Below are 16937 nucleotides of genomic sequence, written 5' to 3'. Positions count from 1 at the left end.
GATAATATTTTTTAATTATTACATGTATTTAAAAATAACTCTGTGAAGTTAGTGCTATTACCTTTTCCATCTTTGTAAACCATAAAGTACCATATGAATGTTAATTATTATCATTACTCATAACACTGGTTGTGTGACTATGGAGAGACCAATCAGGCTTTCTTGACCCCAGTTTCCTCATCTATGAAAAGTGGGATACTAATAACTATCATATCTACTTCACAGGATGATTCTGAGATAATAAAAATAAAATTCTACAGCAAGAAAGGTGGCATGGTGTGATGGAGCTATTGGATTTGGAATTATGATAGACATATATTTGATTCCCAGTTTTGCTACTGTCTCCCAATGTTACCTTGAACAGGTTTAGCTGCTCAGAGACTCAATTTTATTCTATCTAAAAATGAGGAAGTAGGACTGGATTACAAGGATGTTCTCCTCTAGTTCTTTATGTATAATTCTTGGTCAGTTGCTAGTATTGTTTTATTCAAGAATGTTTTCCATGTCAATAATTAAAAGCTGGTCTATATATCTAAACTAAAAGGCAATTGGGGTTAGTGGTGTTTGTTGTGGTCAGTTTAACTGATCCATATTCCTCACAGTTGCATTAATCCAGCAATGAGGCTGATCAATCATCAGCAGCACTATCAGCTTAATAGCATTGACCAATTATGTTGATCAAGGAAGAGTGATTTGGCTGTCGACAAATTTCATGTATTACAATTGAAAAAGTAGTTGGCCATAGTCTTCTTTGCAAGACTGAGCCTTTGAATCGTTTTTTTGAATCCATTTTTTTAAAACAAAGAATAGACTTTTGTTTACCAAAGTATATTAAAAAATAAGATTATTTTTTATCAGTCTGTTCCAATTAAAGGGTGGATGATGACACAAATGAAGAAATTGTACACTGTGAATCTCTGTGCAGAAAGTTCCTGAGAGAAGAGATAATTCTTAGATTTTCCAGTACAGTTCTCTGCATACCCAAGTACTGAAAAATTATTTACAAATTGATCCGATAAGAGAGACTTGAAAGGAATGGCATTCCTGATTATCATTTCCCACTAGGCCACAATTATTTTCTCCCACTTAAACATTACTTTCAAGTCACAGTGTAGGTGGAAGACATACCCTAAGAGTGGAGGTGGAAAGAAGAATTGGGTTAAAGGTAAAAGAAGACTTCACTCTTTTCCCCTACTTGATCTTCATGTTTCTTGGATTTATTTGAAGGTACATTAATTTCAGAAATGCATGACATCTCATGTAGGAAAAAAAAATTCATTTACAGAGCAATTTCCATCTAAGTTAATTATATACCTCATACTATATGCCCTGAGCAGTTGAAATGCAGGAAATCACAAAATCAAAATGAAAGTGATGACAACATTTAGCTTGTCCCCTACCTCCATCGAGGAACATACAATGTACATAAACTATCTGGACTGCTGATTTTTTTCTTCTGACCTTAATATTAATAATCTCCAATGAGGAAAGACAGGATTCCACAAAAAGCAAGATGATCAAGAGAAGAGCTGGAAAATCAGTCATGTTAGTCTCATATTTTTTTTTTTTTTATAAGCATAACTCACCTTTTCCAGGTGGGATATTATGTGCCTGCATAGAGTACATGAGGAAGAAAATAGAACATTGAGAGAGAAAGGAAGAAAAGAAAACAGAATAAATATCCTACAGTTGTCAAGTATCTTTGGGAGTAGTGGTAGTAGTGATTAAGGAATCATTGTTTTATCCAGTGAATTCATTCTATTAAGATTTCCTATGAAATTGTTTTCAAGTACAAAGGAAAAGAGCTCAGCTGTATGGGATCATAAATTTGTAGAAAATAATTTTCTAGTATTAGTCTATAAATAAATATTTCCTTGTTTTTATTTTTTTTCACTAGCACTATCAGCAATTTAAAGGCCTTTTGAAATAGAAGTGGGGAAAGTGCTAGGAAATATGCATTAGGGAGTAATCCTGCTGTCCCTGTGGGATCAGCTGGGAGTGGGGGTGGAGGGCAGTCCAAGTGATAGAAGAGGCCATTTTCTGCCTTTTTCCTATGATTGTACTCAATCACTTGGCAATCATGAGGCTATTAGAAGTATGCTGAATGGACACGCTAAAGCGCTTAGCTTTGCCTTAACGGCCTCGACAGAAAACTCAGTGGACAGACATAGGGTAGCTGATTGTTTTGAGAGCATAGAAATAGAAGCTGGCCACAGTAATGGCATTTCTTTGCTGCCTGGCTTTTTCTGAGGGAAGTCTTAGGAAATGAGGCAACTTTTAGAACTATATTTGTAAAAATGTTCATGTTTTGATGGTATGGGAATACTTTTAATATTATTTAATATATATAGTAAAAGTGAGGTTTTAGGGTTGACAAAAATGTAGCACCAAAGGATAGTGGTAGCCAGGTAGGTCAGTGGATAGAGTGGAAGGCTAGGAGTTAGGAAATACATCTTCTTGGATTTAAATCTGTCCTTAGTAGGTATGAGATTCTGGGCAAGTTACTTAATCCTGTTTATCTCAGTTTTCTCATCTGTAAAATGAGTTAGAAAAGGAACTGACAAACCATTCCCTTATCTTTGCCAAGAAAACCCCAAATAGGGTCACAGAGAGTCAGACAAGTGAAATAAATGAGCAGAAATGCAGAATGAATTCAAGTTCATAGAAATACAATTGGTAGGATCAAAGAATCTTACATCTCTCTTCTATGCCTCTTTTCCTCCTCTGACACTGATACCACCTGTATCCAGGTGTTGATCCAGGCTCTTATTACCTTCTGTCTGGACTACTTCTGTACTCTGCTAGCTGGTATATTTGCATCAAATCTTTCCCCTTTCCAGTCCATCCTCTTCTGTTCAACTGTCAAATTAATCTTCTAAAGCCATATAATCCTGGCTCCTCAATCCAGTAAACTCCAAGATCAAATATAAGATTCTCTGTTTGGCTTTTAAAACCCTCCATAATCTGATAGTTTCCTACCTTTCCAGTCTCCTTACCCTCCACTCACTCCTGTGTTCTCCAGGATGTGTAACATCAGCCTCATTACTGTTCCTCACCCAGGATGCTCCTACTCCTGACTCTGGGAATACATTATTTGTCTCCATGCCTTTAATCCTTTCCTTCTTTATCCCCACTTTCCAGTTTCCCTTCTTCCTTCAAGTCTTAGATAATGTTTCATCTTGGCTTTTTCCAGGCCCTTCTTCTCTGTATTGCATCCTCTGATATTACCTCCAATTAACCCCCCAAATATCTTGTCTGTGAATATTTGTTTACATGTTGCCTTCTTTTTCAGACTTTGAGAATAGGAGCTGTTTATTGCTTTTCTTTGCATCCCCAGTGATTAGCACAGTGCCAGATGTTTAATAAATAGTCAGCAATATCATAGAGATCATCTAGCTTTCTCATTTTACAGGTGAGGAAACTGAGGCTCAGAGAGGTGAAGTGATCTGACCATGGTCAAAGTTATCATAAGGGGGAGAGCACAGAATCTAATAGAGATTCTCTGACTCCAAACCACTACACTAGAGTGTTATAATACCATTTGAAGTTTGAGATTTCAAAGTGCATTAAAAAGAAACATGGACCACTTCAAGACACAGGAGAAAAAAAGTAAGGCAAGCTAGAATTCCTGAAGGACAATCAGAGAGAAAGGACAAGATCAGGTAGGTTTGATAGAATCGCTTGTGAAATTGGGTAACAAAACAAGTAGAGTCTAGTAGATTTTTTAATAAGGTTTTTATCTGGATCAAGCAAGATTAGACAATGAGATGAAGGAGTTGGGAACCTGTATCTGATGAGAAAATCATGATTCCAGACTGGTGTTAATTCATGCTGGAGGGTAGGGGACCAGGGAAATAGTGGTTGGAATTGGTGAGTAGTTTTGGCCATTACTGCAGACATTAATTTGCTAATAAAAATTGAAGGATTTGAGACTCCCCAGAGGCTTCTGTGTAATGGGAAATGAGTAGTAGGGTATTGATATTTTTTTTCCCTAAAGTGTCATGAATCATTGCTATAACAATTATAATTTTAAATGTATATCAACAAAACAATTTCATACCTTTGTAATGTATTTATCAATGAAAATTAAATGCCTTCACCTTCTTATTGTTCCATGTCACTTTTTTCATTTGTCTATTGATAATATTTTTCATATTGGAGAATGGAACAAACAAAACCAGTGTAGGTAAGATTAGAAGGGAAACCAGTTAATGGGAAAATTTTTTTATCACAGATTCTCTGATAAATGTCTTATTTATAACATATTTAGGAATCTGATTCAAATTTATAATAATAAGAGCCATTCCCCAATTGATAAATGTTTAAAGGATATAAAGAAATCCAAGCTATTAATAACCACATGAAAAATACCCCAAATCAGTAATAATTAAGTTAATAATAAACCATATTAAAACAGCCCTGATATCCCATGTCATGGTGTAGAGACTGTGGAAAACAGGTACTATTAACAGTTTTGTGAATTGGTCCCATGATTTTGGAAAATTAGAACTATGTTCCAAAAGTTAATAAACTATGTATGTTGTAACCTATTTAACATGTATAGGACTGCTTGCCATCTGGGGGAGGGGGTGGAGGGAGAGAGGGGAAAAATTGGAATAGAAGTGAGTGCAAGGGATAATGTTGTAAAAAATTACCCTGGCATGGGTTCTGTCAATACAAAGTTATTTAAAAAAATAAAAAAAAATAAATTATGTATGCCCTTTAAACCAATCTTAACATTACTAAGGAGATCAAAGAAAGAGGAAAAGATTTATGTATATCAAAATGTTTATGGTGGCTCTTTTTTTTTTTTTTTTTTGGTGGCTAAGAATTGGAAACTAAAGGATACCTATCTTTTGGGAAATGACTGAATCAATTATGGGATAAGATTGCAATACAATGTGATTTTACCATAAAAAATTGGCAAAAGAGATGGTTTCTTTGAAACCCAGAAGAGCTGGATGAATTGATATAGAGTAAAGTGAGCAGAATCAGGAGAACAATTTATTTAATAAACAATATTATAAAAAACAAACAAGATCTCTGGCCACCTCATTAGCCAGCTATGATTTCAGAGTACTGTCAGTGAACAATGTTACCCATTTCTTGACAGATGATCTCCATCTAAAGCATGAGTTAGGGTGTGTGTGTGTGTGTGTGTGTGTGTGTGTGTGTGTGTGTGTGTGTGAAAGAGAGAAAGAATGAGAGAGAGAGAACCAATATGAAAATTAATTTTACTTAATTTTCATATTTGTTACAAAGATTCCTCTTTCTTTTTTCTCTTTTTAGTGGTGAAGGAATTTAGGAATGAAAAAAAAGTTTTGCTATCTGAAAATAAAAGTTAATTTTTTTTTAAGTCAAAGGAAGTAGAAGAATTCAAGTTAACCTGGAGGAGAAGTAAAAAAAAAAAGTCAAGTTCATCCTAAGTGGTGTTGGAATAGGGGTCCTGTGTCAGATTCCTAGATTCTCTGAGTTATAACAGTGGAAAAGTACTGATGGAGTAGAAACAGTGGGATTGAGAAAATAGACCCTGCAGGAAGACTTCTATAATAGAAAATAAACTGGTTCTGGGCAAACTACCAAGATCTGTAAGGTGAAATCTAGTTTACTCAGTCTGAGGAGAAACACTTCAAGGAAACGGATTTCAAATTTTAGTTGAATTAAGAAGAGTTTATTTTGGTGGTATCCTGACCTTGTTCATTCAGTTCACTTATGTACACAATTTGTACGCTGACTTCATGGAATCATAAGATCATAGATTAAGAGAAGGGAAAATCCTTAAAAGTCATCTGCCCAATCATTTCTTCTTACAGTTGAAGTAACTGATGTACAAGTAGCTCAAGTAATATATATCTCATGAGTGCAAGGAGTATTTTTGCTTTTTCGTTGTATGCTCAGTATGGAGCACAGTGTTTGACACCCTGGGCCTGTAGTAAGTGTTTGATGAATGCTTATTAATTGATTATCTGCTTTCCCAAAGTCAGGCAGGCACAAAAGTAAAAAGCTCGAATTCACACTTAAGTCCTGATTCCAAATCCAATACTCTATATTGTATTGTGGTGCCTCTAAATCAGTGAACCATAATTTACAATTGAAAATTGATTATGTTATCAACTGCAAACAATTAAAAGAAAGGCTCCAAAATGTCAAAATATTTACATTAGCACTTTTTGCAATAACAAAGAGCTGGAAACAAAGAATATTTCTATGAATTAATGAAGGGTGAACATTCACTTCTGTATCTAATCTATTTAGATTCATTATTATAAGAAGTGACGAACATGATAAATGTAGAGAAGTTTGGAAAGATTTATATGAACTGATGGAAAGAAATAAGCATAGTTAATTGACAAATACACAATGATTACAACAGTGTCAAAAAGAACACAGTACAAAACAGTTGAAAACGAGTGTTGCCAAATTAAAAATAATTTTCTTTTCCCCAAGACAAGTAATCTGACATATATATGTTAAACATATTTCCGCACTAGTCATATTGTGAAAGAAAAATCATTAAAAAAGGGAGAAGCCATGAGAAAGAAAAAACCAATTTTTTTTTTTAAAGTGAAAATAGTGTGCTGTAAATCTGCATTGTCTTCATAGTTCTTTCTCTGGATGTGGATAGAATTTTCCATCACAAATCTTCTGAAGTTGTCTTGGATCACTGTATTGCTGAGAAGAGCCAAATCTATCATTATTAATCATCATACAATGTTGCTGTTATTGTGTATAATGTTTTCCTGGTTCTGCTCACTTCACTCAACATCAGTTCATGTAAGTCTTTCCTAATTTTTCTGAAATTCACCTGCTCATAATTTCTTACAGAACAATAAATAGAATTTCATTACATTCATATACCACAACTTGTTCATACATTCTCAATGGATGGATATCCTCTCAATTTCCAATTCCTTATCACTACAAAAAGAGTTGCTACAAATTTTTGGTACATGTGGGTCCTTTCCCCCTCTTTATGATCACTTTTGTATACAGATCCACTAATGATATTTCAGCAGATGATTTTTAAATTTAATCCAATTTTTTTTTACTACTTAAGAAGTCCTCCAGCTCTTTTTTGATTAGTGAACTTAATCTACATTCATTTGGTTTTGTAGTCATTAAACACTTTTTGTAAATTTTTTACAGCTTGGCATTTTACAAAGACCTTTTAAAAGTGACATCCCCTTCTTCTTATCTCCTAAGCATTTTAAGGTATATTTAAATGGAAGATAACATTATTTTAAAGAGGTAGAAACATATTTCTCTACAATATCCGATGAGTCTTATGTTCTTACTTTATAGGACCTTTCCAAATCCTGTTGTAAGAAAAGTAGGCATGCAAATTATTTTAAAATCTACCTATGAAATTTGTATGGAATCAGAATCTTTCCTCTATCTCTTTTTGACCCAATAATACTATTTTCCTTCTTTTATGTCTGTGAATAATAGCTAATGATGATAATGACAGTGATGATAGTTATCTTTTTAAAAGCTACTTTAAAAGTACTGGTAATTTATTGTTCTGATGGACACATAGCAATGTTTTTCTTTTTTTTCCTTTTTTCTTCCTTTTTTTCTTATTTTGAATTTGTTTTAAATAGAAAAATTTTTTAAAAGTTTTCAAAATGTAAATATATATTAAATTATTTTCTACTCACAACAACCATAGGAGGTAAAGTCTATTGTTATTCCCATTTTATAGATGTGGAAACTGAGGTAAAAAAAGAAGTTAAGTGACTTGCCCAGAATCACATACCTTGTAAGTGTCTGAGGCTGGATTTTAATTCAAGTCTTACTGACCCCATGCTCAGTGCTATGCTATCTTGGTGAGTACAAATGCATATGGGGAGGGGAATAATCAAATCCTGACACACATAAAAAAATTTATAGAAATGAAGAAATATTAAAAGTATCTGTCAATCTTATCAAATTATCTGCTAATCTGGCTCTGTATAGTGGGCCCATAAGTGAATGGGGAATGTCCGATTGCAGATTTGAAATTCTAGAAACAAGAAACTTGATTAATAACTTCTGAAGAGGTAGAATCAGCATCTAAAATATGTTTCAAAAACCCAGAACATAAACTAATCAGAAATCTATTTTTTCTTAATTTTTTTAGCGGGGGAGGAGGACAATTGATTTCATTAGTATAGTACACAAAGTCCCTAGGGGATAAAGTTAAGAGGAGATAGGTCCTGCCTTTTGATTTTATTGAGGGTAAAGAATGCTTTGTGAAGAAAATCCTCATGCCAGGTAAGGTTGGCACTATTTCCCTACTCTCTCAATTTCCTGATACACTGAGAAATGAAGTGATTTGCCAAAGGTTACACAGCCAGTGTGTCAAGCCTGCCTGCTTTGGAGGTTGACTTTCTCTCTATTATGTTAGAGTGCCTCTCTTCCAAAGTGCAAGGTCAGTATGGAAATGGTAGATAAATCCTACACATGTTATAGATATGAACATGGGCAATTTTCAGCACTATCTTTGCAGGAAGTCTTCATTATCTGTTGTGAAACATTCTAAAATACTGGGAGGGAGTATATAAAACAGTGGAAAGCATGCTAGATTTGGAGACAGGGATTCTGAGGTCAAATCCTAGCTCTGTTATTTACTCTTTGTGGTTTGAGATAAACTATTTAATCTCTTTTAGCCTCAGTTTCCATTTCTGTAAAATGAAAGAGATTTAAGAAGATGATCTTTAAAATCCCTTCCAATTCTAATTATGTGATTCTGTTGTGATCATTTTATGCAGCTTTTTCCAAACAAAGGTCCTGACTCATATTCATTTGGGACTCATATCTTGATCACTAGCTGTGGCACAATCCAGTTGGAGCTTTTTTTCTCTCTCATATCTTCTTAAGAATTGTCATGCCTACACCTAAAGGCTAAGCCTAGATAACATAAAGAACAATAGACTCAACAAATTTTAGCTATATTTGGTTTGGTTCAATAAAGCTTGTACTTTAAAAATCATTTAAATTCCTAAGCATATACTCCAATTATCTAGTGGTAGACATATTTTAAAGAAAAAAAAAAAGCCAGCCATTCTTTTATTTTCACTAGATGGAATTATAATTTTATCTGTTCAGGACTAAGGACAGACAAATTATATTTGAAAGTTCCCATCTCTTACCATGTTGCAAATTAAAATTAGAAAGAAAAAGAAAAAAAAACTGGAATGATATTTTTCAAAGTTAAAAGACACTAATTTGGTTGGTTATGTCAAAATTTAAAGAGTGTTCATCTCAAACGTTTAAAAAAATTAATTAAAGCTTATTTTCAAAATATATGCATGGATACTTTTCAGCATTCACCCTTGCAAAACCTTATGTTCCAAATTTTTTCCCTCCCTTACCCATACTCCCTCCCCAGGCAGGAAATAATCCAATATATATTAAACATGTAAACATGTGCAATTCTATATATATTTTCACAAATATCATGCTGCCCAAGAACAATCATAATCTAAAACTTTTAAAGCAATTCATAGTCAAGACAATAACCTTTCTCAATGGGTAACATAACAAAATTAAAAGGTACTAATGGTAATATTGTTAGCCTTAACTTGGACTTGCCAATTTATTAAATTAGGATCTCCTGTTTGTTCTTTACATATGAAACAGCTATAGTACTCATCATCTTAAGGTATTAATCCATAGATTAGAGTTTACATACATCATTTATTATCTATCTTACTATGGACAGGTTATTTAATATGTTAGTAATGATATTAACAACAGCAGCAGTAGCATTTATATAGCACTTTAAGGTTTGTGATGTACTTTACCTGTTATTTCATGCAATCCTCACAACTAGCCTGGGTTAGATGCTATTAGTAAAAACTTTTTTTTTTTTTTTTGGATGAAGAAACTGATGGTGGTTAAATTAATTATCCAAAATCACAAAGCTAGTAAGTATCTGAAGCAGGTTGAAACCTTAGCTCTTCCTGACTCCAAATCCAACACTGGGCTCTGCTGTGCCTCCTCTTTCTTTAGTATGTTTGGGCTTATGCCTTCTTGCAAATAAGGAAACTGGAGCAGATGTTGACTAGTATTTCCTACAGCTCTGCCATTCTTTGATTTGATATAAATTTTCATTCATTTAAACAGACATTTTATAAGTATTTCTAGCTTTTTTTGCCTCATTTTTGCACTGTCCATCTCTATATCTCATTTCATAATTCTCTTCTATCAAATAAGAAAAAAAACACCAAAAATTGTTGGTGATAGTGGGAAAAGGAGAAAAGAAAGACACCAAATTCTCTGATATACATATTGTTCTGAGAGAAGAGGCGTAAGGCTGAGAAACTGGCTGAATAGCACATATGTGCCTGAGACAAAATGTGCTTCATCAGGATAATGAAATGGATCTTTCCAGAGTTGAGAGAAAAGACAAAGTTCCTATTTTTATCACCTTATTTAATTTTCCCAATTAGCTTTATTCTAGAGGTTCTGAATTTTTACTGTCCCCAAACGATGATTTAGAAAATGAATGAGACAGCTAATTCTTGGTGAAAAATATATGAACACCTCTACAATTCCTTTATAAATCAAGTTTAAAGAAAAGGGTCAATTTTCATCTCAACATATAAGGAAACTTTTTAATTGATTGAAGGACCAAAAGGTGAACTGTTGATATCTAGTATCCTTTTAATATGAATCACAATAGCTGCACAGAATTATAAAGCAAGCTAAAGTCTCAGCCAATATTCACCTCCATTACCTTTTGCTGCTGAGTACACACTGATAGTTTGTGATTCTCTTTCTGTGGCATGATATGCATAATAAGTGTTCAAGGTCTGGTCATGTCTTTGAACAAAATTAGCAGAACATCCTCAATATTGTATTTATTGTGTAGTCTTTATTTCAGTCAGAAAAAGAATTCCATAGAATTTTGCCATTCACTACTGTCCCTTCCCCTCTGCTTGATATACATCCAGTAAATTCAATGTACTCTCTTTTTTTCCCCTTGTGATTGTGTAATTGCCTAAATATACTACCACCCTTTTGATCCCTGCCATTTCAGAAAACAGGCATGACTCAAAAAATAAGCATTATTTAATAAGTCAGTGGAGTGGTTTTGACAAGTGTAGTTTGTTTTTCCAATGAGATATTTCATTTTCTTCTGTCTTTTTTTCTTCATTTTTTTTGAATTTTATTATTTCTTGATTTATCACAGAGCTATTAGCTTTGACTTGTCCAATCCTAACTTTTGGGGAATTATTTTCTTAACAAGATTTTGTACCTTTTCTTCCATTTGACCAATTCTGTTTTTTAAAGGAGTATTTTGTGCTTCCTCTACCATTAGACCAATTTTTAATAAATCATTTTCAGTTTTTTGTGCCTCTTTTTAAGTTGTTAATTCTCTTTTCATAACTTCCTTGTATCATTCTCATTTCTTGTCCCCTCCCTTTTTTTCTTTCAGCATATTAATCTCTTTCTTTAGCTCTTTCAAGAATTCTTACTAGTTCATATTTTTCTTTGAGGTTTTACTTGTAGTTGTTTTCACATTGTTATCTTCTGAGTTTGTGTCTTGGTCTTTTCTGTCACCATATAAGCTTTTTTTTCATCTGGCCAAAACCTAAGTGACTGCAACTTACATTCACTCTGAGTCTATCAGGATCCAAACAATGAGCAACTGGGACTTGTTTTGGGACCAACTGTTGGCCAGTCATCTCCCAGATTGACTGACTTATTGACTAAATGCAAGAGGCCATTCTTGGCCTCAATTGCTACCTATTGTTAATCACTGAAAGGGTCTGGTCTGAGAAAAACTGAGACCTGTTAAAGATCTTGGCTTAAAAAGGGCCAGGATTCAGGATCATCAACAATCATCCTTATTTATATCTGGCCACTGTACCCAGAAGGTTCTGAAAGAAAAAGTGAAAAAGGTGACCTCACATAGCCCTTCCTCACTTAAATCCAATTTACTTGGATGAAATTAATGAAATATCACCTGATGTGGCTGTACATGTACCAAACAATGTGGTTGGTAGATACTAAATGATGGTAGACATCAAAAATTGGAGAAGAATTCACACTGGCCATTTTTCTTTGGCAAAAAGGTAGGTTTAGGAGAAGAGATTACAGACAAAATGAAGAGATACAGTAGACATTAGAAATGGCAAGTATGAAATAGATTGGGAGAACACATAGCAAGGGAAAGGGTTTTTATAATTAATGATGGAAAAGACAAGTTCCCTAGTAGAACTTGCAGTTATCCAGGTAAAAGGAAACACTCCATGAAATTGGAGTGTGCCATTAGCTGGCAGGCTAAATCCTTAAAGGGATTAAGTACCCTACAAGGGTTAATTAGCTATAAGGAAGAGAAATGGGGTTAGATAGGAAAGACATAGTTGGTTTAGGAGAGACATCACATGACATGAGGAGGGAGGGGTAAGGGAAAGGATACCAAGAGACACAATGTCATGGTGGACTGACCTAGAGGATTACAGCAGGGAGAGCATGGGCCATCAGCAGATTTATAGGGAATATTTAACCTTAGAGACATGAGTGGGATTTCTGACAGAACATAGCTGGACTGCCCATGATCTCTCCAGAAGGTGGGCCTCACGGTTTGACATAACTTGGATATGCATCTAGATGACCTTCACAAAGGGTGAGACTATGAAGCTAAACTAATCTCTATTAGCACCTTTTCCCTGCCTGTCCCAGAAACCAATCATCAGTGTTTCAGTTTTTTCTTGGTCAACTACATCTCCCTATCCAAGACCTCATTACACCTATGTTGGGATAGAAGACACAATCATAATTCCATGCCGTTAAAACTTTATTAGGAAAGGGGTCAGAAGACCAATTTTTAGTGTGACTCACTAGGCAAGCAAAAATTGAAAATAATGCAAGATTTAATAATAACTTTGAACCTATGAGGAGAATTTTCAAAGTGAAAATCAAAAGTCCTTGATTCTTCTGTTCATATCATCAGCCTTAAAAAAAAAAAAATCTCCTTTTTCATATAGAATTCTTAGTCTTTCAACAATTTTTATATTTTTACCAATCCAATTTTATTCTTACAAATTCTTTCTTAACAACAATCTTTTTTATTAAGAAAATGAATAAAATTTCTAGTATTTATACAATTAATTATTTGCCCAGCCATGACAAAGTACTTACCACCAGAGACCAAATTCAAGTATAATGGGCCAAGATGTATCTTTTTTTTTTTTGTTCAGAGGGTAAAATCTCCAGACAAAAGTATAATCATATATTTTCCTTTGTGGTGTGTCACACACTGCCCCACACATATTCTTACATACATTTGTCCAATTGCCATTCTAAGAGATTATGCTGAAAAATTATAATATTAATTGTTTTGCTTCAATGATAAGAAAATAATATGAAAAACTACTATACTTACCCCTTTTTTCTAACTACCTGCTCAGACCAAAAATGAGGGGGAAATCTTATTTTGCTTTAATTTGTACTCAGCGGTGTCAGCCCTGTTAGAGGAAAGGGCATCCCTGCTGACAGTAATCATTATAACTCCAGGAGACCAGCTGAGATAAATGTGCTATAAGCCATCTTTTGAGTGGGTGAAACTTGTCCTGAGATTTTTAAGGCCTAAATGCATTGACTGAAGGAAAATTTTATCCTTCTATCAATTTAGTTAGTCTAAAGATGTATACTCTTGTGATTCCTTAAAAAATGAAAAGTCTCTTTGACATTTAGCACACTGCAGTTCGCTGGGCATGCTTGTTTGGGAGATGTGTCTTAAAGTGTGATTGTATTCCATTCCCCTCCTTCCATTATAAAAGCTAAGCAATTCCCTGTTTTCTTTTCCATAGGTTTAGGAAAGAGGGAAAAGCCTATGTAGCATCAGCAGCAACCAGCAGTGTTTTAAAAATTACATGTAAATTAGATTGCAAATAGAAAAATAAGATGGAGCTTGTCAATTTAACTTCTCATGACACTCACAGATGAGTTGGTAGACTTTGGGCACTTTTATGAATTCATTTTAAAGCCACAAAGCCTTGAAAGAGATAAACAAATGTCTACCAAGTATCTGCTGTTAGGATTAAATTTGGCTTTGTTGGAATATCACCCTCTATTTGATATTTATACTGTTTCATTTATTTTTTCCCAAAATTGTGGAGTGAAGAATCACCCAGTGCCAGCTCTAGTAATGTAGGAATATATTTCTGGTAATGAAGATCTTTCTCTATAAGAATGTTTTCCTTGTGCTTTCCACTGTATTGACTTTATTACATTTAGAAATAAAATTTAAGTGAGTGAATCTACAAATATAGTTTAATGTACTTCATACAACTCAGAACTGCAACACTTCTCTCCTCCTCTCCCACTTTAGTGTTAGGGAAGGCTTCATGATTTATTCAGCTCTTATTCTGTACAAGACTGTATTCTAGATGCTGAACTTTGAAAAGTGCATAATGTATTTCAAGTACTATACTAGGTATGGGAAATTTTAAAAAAAATATTAAATTTCTGTCCTCAAGAACTTATCTTGTCCTGGGGGAAACAGCAAGTTAAAAGACAAGTCAATGCAAATTATATGTAAATACAAAACAGTGACTGGGATACAGGTGGCTGGGAATGAAGTGCCTTCTGGTGACATTTGAATTTATTATTATGGAGAATGTGTAACTCAAGTTGGGTCTCAAAGGGAAGAGTTTCTTAGACATATTTGCTATATGAGTATACATGAGTAGAAATATTTGAAAAGATATTTGGTTGGTAAAAGTTAATTATTCATATAGTCTCAATATATTGCTTTGTGTAGATATCCTTAATCAGTTGGGGGAAGACTCATTTGTGATATAATTTGAGAAGCAAAATCCATTTGCATTGGGTATAGTACTCTTCAACTAATCTTGAAAAACCAGCTCCACTATGGATGCTCCCACTGTATCTATTTTGATCATAGTTAATGCTTGTTATTTTGACTGTTTTGATGAAGTCATTCGGGAGGGATGGAAGAGGACAGGAGAGGAAAGAAAAGGGTGAAATTTTGCTTATTGCCACTTTTCAGGTGCCATTTAAATAATTGTTTCATTTTCTCTTAAATTGTATGCTGTATTTTGCTCAGTAGAGTTTGTTTACTTTTTTCTTTTCCTGTTGTTTATTTATGCAAAGGAAGCTGAAAGAAGTGACTTTTCAATTATTACCTCCATTATATAAACTGACATCCTTAGCCTGAGAAACCTGCCTTAACTCTATCTTACAATAAAGGGATTTTCTGGTGCTTATTTGTATCGACTTTACTAGGTGGATCCCCCACCCCCACTCTTTCATTAAATGAAAACACTTCTATAATTTCCCAAATCTCTTCATTCATGTTCTGATCACAAAAGCAGAATGTAAACCCTGCTCAGATCAAAAGACGAAAGTCCGCTTTAGCTCTGGACCTGGCTGTCAAAAGGACTGAGCCCTTCCTTTTAAAGTCACTGCAAGAGAGCCTGCCATAGACCTCATATTTCATTAGCTGCTTTAGCAGAGCAGATGAGAGCTGAAATTCTTTCTTCACTGGTGATCTCAGCAGGAATTGTTCTTCTCCCTTTGTGACTAGACTAAAAATGACCTCTTTCTTTAGTGATCAGAAAAGAGAGTTTTCAGAATAATAAAGCATGTAGATTTAAACGCAGTAAATAAATAAATATGAATACAGAAACATCACCTTATTACAAGGCTGGACAGATATAAGCAAATAACAAGACAACAGTAACAAAACCTGAAACACAGACCTGAGAAAATATAATAACCCAATGTGGTTATTGAAAAAAAAAATCCGAATGGAGGGAGAAGAAAAACACCAGGATTTTGACAACCAGGGTAGTATGAAAAAAAGGAATGGTGCATGATTTTTCCCCCTTTGGGGTGAGGGAAAGAAAGTGGTATGGAAGGTACCAAAAAGTAGTTAACTTCCAGTTCTTATATATGAAGATTTGGTGGTAAATTCAGGTTTTGATTCTGGTGAAACCAGAAGAGATTTTATGTGGTGCAATATTCAACAGAATAACAGACCTGCAAGGGACCTCAGAAAATCTATAGTCACACCTTACAGAAGAAACTAAGGTTCAGAGAAAATTACCGAGAAGCTCATGGTTGGAAGGATGTCAGAAGTCATTTAGTCTAATGCAAACTTGAATAAGAACCCTCTCCTTAAAACACCTGATAAGTATTCCCCAATTTTTGAATTTTTGCTTACAGACTTCTAGTTGGATTATTCATGGACAACAAAACTGGATAAAGACACAATGTCAGAATGCAAAGATTCTACCTTATACAAAGACTATTCTGAAGAACCATTTGATTTACATGTGGCAAATATTAGTTATCTTTTAAAGTCTATTTTGGACTTCAAATTTCCCCTCCCCTCCCTCCGCTTTTCAGATTCAAGAGTCTGAGAAGAAGCTATGCATTTAATTCAGTTCAAACTAAAGGTCTGTGAGAAGTCAGAAGTCACTGAGATTAAAACTGTGAAAGGAGTAATAAGTTCATTTTGTACTTATGTAATTGAATAACATTTCATAAAGGACATAATAGGGAAATCTACCAGTTCTTAAAACAGCCTTTTAGCTCCTAGGTAACTCTAAGTATTAGGAAGTGTTTCTTTATCTCTAAAGTCTATATTTTCTTGTTCTTGATTTCTTCCCAATGTCTCCCATGTGATTTGCCAAACAATGGTCACATAGCTATTTTGTGTCAGTGCTAGGACTTCAAGATCTCATAACAGGTTGAGTCAAAAAGATAGAAGCGAGAAAAGTGGAAGAAAGTCAAATCAAACACAAATTTTTTTGTCCAATCCTTTTTCTCTTACTTATAGAGATGGCATCAATTAGTATTTTCACTTGTATTTCTAGATCAACTCATAGTTACACCTTTAACTGAAAGTGTAGTGCTATACTTGATTGACAAAATATTTCAGAAGATAATAGGATCATAGATTTAAGGTTGAAGGGGAC

The sequence above is a fragment of the Sarcophilus harrisii genome, chromosome 4, assembly GCF_902635505.1.
Source record: "Sarcophilus harrisii chromosome 4, mSarHar1.11, whole genome shotgun sequence".
Taxonomy (NCBI): domain Eukaryota; kingdom Metazoa; phylum Chordata; class Mammalia; order Dasyuromorphia; family Dasyuridae; genus Sarcophilus; species Sarcophilus harrisii.
The sequence above is the reverse complement of the archived record's forward strand: the minus strand, read 5'-3'. Positions refer to the sequence as shown.